Source organism: Rhinopithecus roxellana, chromosome 20, assembly GCF_007565055.1.
Source record: "Rhinopithecus roxellana isolate Shanxi Qingling chromosome 20, ASM756505v1, whole genome shotgun sequence".
Classification (NCBI taxonomy): Eukaryota; Metazoa; Chordata; class Mammalia; order Primates; family Cercopithecidae; genus Rhinopithecus; species Rhinopithecus roxellana.
In genome coordinates, this window is record NC_044568.1 from 80,029,143 (window position 1) to 80,035,142 (window position 6,000).

Genomic DNA, 6,000 nt, shown 5'->3' on the forward strand with positions numbered 1-6,000 from the left:
AGAGGTTAACTTTTTTATCACAAAGAATAGATGGGAGTCACCACCCAAAGCAGGGCTGGGCCACGTGACTTCTGAGCTATGCTGGCAATCCGTGGGGGAGATGGGAGGGTTCCTCTGTAAAGGGGGTTTCCCTCTGATGACACAGTCAGTGCTTCACCATTTCCCAGGGTCACCCCCTCAAACACGATCTTCAGACCAGAAAAATCAGATGAAAGAACAGAACCCCTTGCAAGCCCACGCATGAAAAGGCGCTGACTGGCCGGACGTGGTAGCTCACGCCTGTAATCCCACCGCTTTGGAAGGCAGGCAGATCACCTGAGGTCAGGAGTTGGAGACCAGCCTGGCCAACATGGTGAAACCCTGTGTCTACTCAAAATACAAAAGTTAGCCAGGCATGGTGTTGCACACTTGTAATCCTAGCTACTTAGGAGGCTGAGGCAGGAGAATTGCTTAAACCCAGGGGGCGGAGGTTGCAGTGAGCCAAAAGAATGCTGTTGTACTCCAGCCTGGGGAAGAGTGAGACTGTCTCAAAGAAAGAAAAAAAAAAAAAAAAGTCACTGATTGTCAGAATGAGAGTCAAGGGCATGAGGTGGGGGGTTTCCCACCAAGGTCCAGGCCCAGCTCTGCCCCACCTGGCTATGGGAGTTGAGCCTTCTCTATCAACCTCTCTGGGCCTCAGTGTCTTCAATCAGGAAAATGACCTTCCTGTTGCTCATTGTTTTAAAAATCAGTAAGATGTGTAGAGTGCTGAGAGCACTGCTTGTCCCCCAAGCAAGCATTTCTGAAGAGTCTCCTCACATCTGCGAACACAGGTGTTGTTCAATGCCTCCCACTCTTCCCCTAGCTCATTCTTCCACTTTCTCTGTTCTGACCCTGGTCCTTGTCCATGGCAAGATGCCTGGGGCATGACCCAGGAGCCAGAAATGTCTCAGACAGTGAAGGCACCAGTGAGCCTCTGGCCACCTTGTCTTATTTAAAATCCTCAGTCCCATGAGGCAGGGATTCTCCACCCCCATTTTCCCCAACAGGGAAACAGATTTGGAGAAGGCAAATTACCTAGAACCCAAAAAAACCTAAAAAGCAGTTCAAAGACTCAGGAACGACATAGAGAATGGCTGGAACAGGTACCCGCTCCTCCGAGTCCTCCGTTTGTCAGAATTACTCACCTCATGGGGTTGTCAGGAGGAACAAATGAGGGGATGAAGCATTGAGCATACAGTAAGTGCTCAATAGATGGTCACTCCCATCCCCTTGCTGTGGAGACTCGTTCCACCATGGCAGGCAGAGATCCATAGACTCACTTCAGGACACACTGTGTTGCTAATCATGGTTATTTTTATTGACTGAGCACCGTGTGCCAGGGTCCTGGGCTAAGCCCTTCATGTATTACCCTTCAAAGCACTTACAAAACTTACAGCAATGCTGGCAGGAACCTGAGGCCCAGAGAGGTGGTGAAACGTGCCCAAAGCTACACAGCACTGGAAGGCAGACTTAAGTGCGAGCACCGCGTGTTGCAGGGGGGAAAGGGGGAGGGAGGGAGGGAGGGGATCTCTGCAGGGTTCAGCGGGTTCCTGTACCCCAGCCTCACCCCTGCCTGCCCGGGACACCTAACATGCTCCCCGAGGTATCATGGGCACAGAGAGATGAGCAATTCAGCCAAGGCATGCCTTTTCTAGGAAGAAAACTGGTTTCTTCTAATTCCATGTTGTTAAGTCACAGACATCCTTACTTCTCCATGAGCCGCCTGCCCACCAAGTCTGCGTGCTCCATTCCCTGCCCTCACTTTCTCCTAAGGAACAGTGTCACTCCGTGTTCTTGCTCTTTATGGAACCAGGAGTTCTGGGAAACAGTAAGGTGAGTCCTGTTTGCACGGGCTCTGGAATTTTAGAGTACCCCTGCAGTGACCTGCCAAACTGTCACCCCAGGACACGAGTGTGACCTGCAGCTCAGGGAGGCCACCTTCTGCCTCGGGAACATCTGCATCATTACTGTAGGTAACAGAGGCACTGAGTGTGGTGAAACCCCGTCACCAGAGGCTGACGACCCTGCGTCCCTCCACCACCCTCCTCCAACTCCAGCAGGGGGGTGCCGTCTGGGTGGCAGCACCTCTCTGTGCCTTCAGCCCGGGCAGTGTGCTTGCTCAGCTCCTGGTCTCCCCGGAGTGACACTAAAAACCCACCCAGCTCAGTTCCTCAGCGGGCTGCACACTTGAGCATACCCCAGCATCACCCAGAGGGCTGGAGAGGAAGGGGACCACATTGATTTTATTCACCATTGCCGGCACACAATAGACAGATAGTTAAGTGAGTGAATAATTCAGTGAACGAATGAACTAATTAACGATCACATGAGTTGTTGGCGCTTCTCCCTCTCTCCTGGTGAAAAGGCCTAATTATCCCACCACCATCTACGAGATTTCCCTGAAAAAGGCTGGCTGTGAAGACACCAACTGGGCCCTAGGCTCTGACCTGCGTCTCAGTAATGGCTGCATGTGCCTCATGTCTGGCCACTGAGCAGCTGCTCTCTGGATGGGCGTGACATGTTGGTCTTCCAAGCCTCTGCCATGCGTAGACAACCCAGCTCAGGTGAACCAGGACCGGAACCAGGGGATGGGGGTTTATCTGGACCTCAAAAGCCTCTGTGGGATAGGGTGCAGTGGCTCACATCTGTAATTCCAGCACTTCAGGAGGCCAAGGCAGGAGGATTGCTTCAGCCCAGGAGTTCAAGACCAGCCTGGACAACATAATAAGACTCCATCTCCACAAAATAATTAATAAGTAAATACATAGCTGGGTGTGGTGGCACGTGCCTGTAGTCTTAGCTACTTGTGAGGCTGGGTTAGGAGAATTACCTGAGCCCTGGGAGGTTGAGGCTGCAGTGAACCATAATCACGCCACTGCACTACAGCCTGTGTGACAGAGCAAGACCCTACCTCAAAAAAAAAAAAAAAAAAAAAAAAAGGAAAGCAAGCTTCCTTGGATCATGAGACCTCAGCTCGCCCTCATCCCTGAAGAGGATCCCACTGCCTCCCTTCAAGGACAAGGGTTCATAGCAGCAGAAATCTAGGACACCCCTGTATCCTGTGTCCTCTGGAGAGGGGCTCTCCCTAAATGTCCCTCCCTATGGTTACTTAACCCTGACGAGGAAGAGCAAAAGCAACATCCCACTCCAAGCAAGGCTCGAGATGTTCTGAGGATGAATTGTTATGACAGTTTTTTTTTTTTTTTTTTTTTTTTTTTTTTTGAGACGGAGTCTCACTCACTCTATCACCCAGGCTAGAGTGCAGTGTAGCGATCTCGCCTCACAGCAACCTCCACCTCCTGGGTTCAAGCAATTCTCCTGCCTCAGTCCCCAAGTAGCCATAACAGCTTTTTCATTCTTTGAAAACTGGAAGTGCTTCCCTGTTCTGCATGAAGTGAGTTAGATGAATTTGAGGAGGTTGCTTGACGATACATGAACGCATGGAAAATAATAGATTTCTCTGCAGTGCAACTGCAATGTCTTAATTTGCTTTTTTTTTTTTTTTTGAAACCGAGTCTCACTCTGTCACCCATGCTGGAGTGCAGTGGTGCGACCTCAGCTCACTGTAACCTCCACCTCCCCAGTTCAGACGATTCTTGTGCTTCAGCCTCCCGATTACAGGCACGTGCCATCACACCTAGCTAATTTTTGTGTTTTTAGTAGAGATGGGGTTTAGCCGTGTTGGCCAGTCTGGTCCTGAACTCCTGACCTCAGGTTATCCACCCAGCTCGGCCTCACAAAGTGCTAGGATTACAGGCATGAGGCACCACGCCCGGCCTAATCTGCCTTTTTTCTTGGACTGTTGCTACTGTAGCTTGCACTTGTTTCTATTTGAAGCGCCACAAAAGCTGCTGTACCTCAGTCTCTCCCTCCGTTTGGAAACCTCAAGGTTAAGGGCTCAAGGCTGGGTGTTTGACCCCTTCTCTCTTCCTGTCTACACCCTTTCCCAGTATTATCTGCTGCTTTCAACACTGTCCATACACTCATGACTGCTCCCATGTAGGTATCTCATACGCATCTCAGATGTCACATGGCACAAGCAGAAACCCTGAGGCCTCCCCCACTCTGTCCCTTCAGTCTCTCATGATGGTACAGGCACCTCCGCCCAGCATTTCAAGCTCACACCTGAATTATACCCGAATCTTCTGCCTTCACCCACTTCCCACAATACCGGGCACATCAGCGAGTCCCATCTGCTCCACATTCAATACCTGTCATGTGCCGATGAATGTCCCCATAAGATCCAGGTCCTCCCAGAACCTCAGAATGTGACCTTATTTGGAAATAGGGTCCTTGCAGACGTAGTTAGTTACATTAAGGTCAAGTCATACTAAATTAGAGTGGGTCCTCCATCTCATGCCTGGAGCCCTACTAAAAAAGGAGAACACAGAGAGATGACCAAGAAAAGGTGCAGTGAAGAGGAGGCAGAGCCTGAAGCCACAAAGCCTTGCACTGAGAAATGCCCAGGAGTGGCAAAAACCACAGGAAGCCAAAGAAGGGCCCTTCAGAGAAAGGAGGGGCCCACCAACACTGCGATTCCAGCCTTCTCGCCTCTGGAATTGCTGGGGAACAAACTTCTACAAAGCCACCAAGTTCATGGTCACGCATCTCAACAGCCCTAGAAAGAAACTAACCTGGCCTGGCGTGGTGGCTCACGCCTGTAATCCCAGCACTTTGGGAGGCCGAGGCGGGCCGATCACCTGAGGTCAGCAGTTTGAAACCAGCCTGACCAACAAGAAGAAACCCCATCTCTACTAAAAACACAAGTATTAGGCAGGCGGGGTGGTGTACGCCAGTAATCTCAGCTACTCAGGAGGCAGAGGTGACAGAATTGCTTGAACCTGGGAGGTAGAGGTTGTAGTGAGCCGAGATTGCACCACCACACTCCAGCCTGGGTGACACAGTGACACTCTATTGCAAGAAAAAAAAAAAAGGAACTAACACACTCTCCACCCACACCCATCTACATCATTCCATCTGTGCTGCCATGCTGTCCCAGGTCACCATAAGCACCTGTTGGGACACACCAAAAGGCTTCTGCTAGTCTCTGGCCTATCCCCCCTACCTTTTTCCTCCATAATAAACCAAATATTTTATATGCACATATAAGCCTCCATGATGTAAACACATAAGCTATATGTATATACACAGTATGTGTGTGTATGTATTAAGACAGGGTGTCACTCCTGTTGCCCAGGCTGGAGTACAGTGGTGCTGTCAACTTCCAGGCTCAAGCGATCCTCCAATCTCAGCCTCATGAGTAGCTAAGATTGCAGGCACGCACCACCACGCCAGACTAATTTTTTGTATTTTCAGTGGACTTGGGGTTTTGCCATGTGGCCCAGGCTGGTCTCGAGCTCCTGGGCTCACACAATCCTCCCATCTCTGCCTCTTGAACTGCTGGGATTATAGGCATGAGCCAACGTGCCCACCCCATAAGCTGTATTTTAAACAGGTGTATACATGTGTATGTCCTATGTACATACATAACACATGCTTGTGACTTCCTCGGAAAATATAGCATCGTCCAACCAAGAATGTTCCCTCCCGCCCCTTTCCAGCTAATTTCCACCCCGAACTCAGCAGGCGGCCGCTTTCTGCTTTCTGTCACCATAGAGGAGTTGGCCTATTCCTGGATGTCATGTAAATTACATCTTGTAGTGTGCAAACAGTCCCTTCTGGCTTCTTTTACTCAGCATAATCTTTTTGAGATTCATCCACAGTGCTGTATGTATCAATAATTCATTCTCTTATCACGGAGTTATTCTATTGTAGCCAGCGATATTTGTAAAATAGAATCAGAGGCTGGGCGCAGTGGCTCACGCCTGTAATCTCAGCACTTTGGGAGGCGGAAGCAGGTGGATCACTTGAGGTCATGAGTTCAAAGACCAGCCTGGCCAACATGGTGAAACCCTGTCTCTACCAAAAATACACAAACTAGCCAGGTATTGTGGCACATGCCTGTAGTCCCAGCTACTT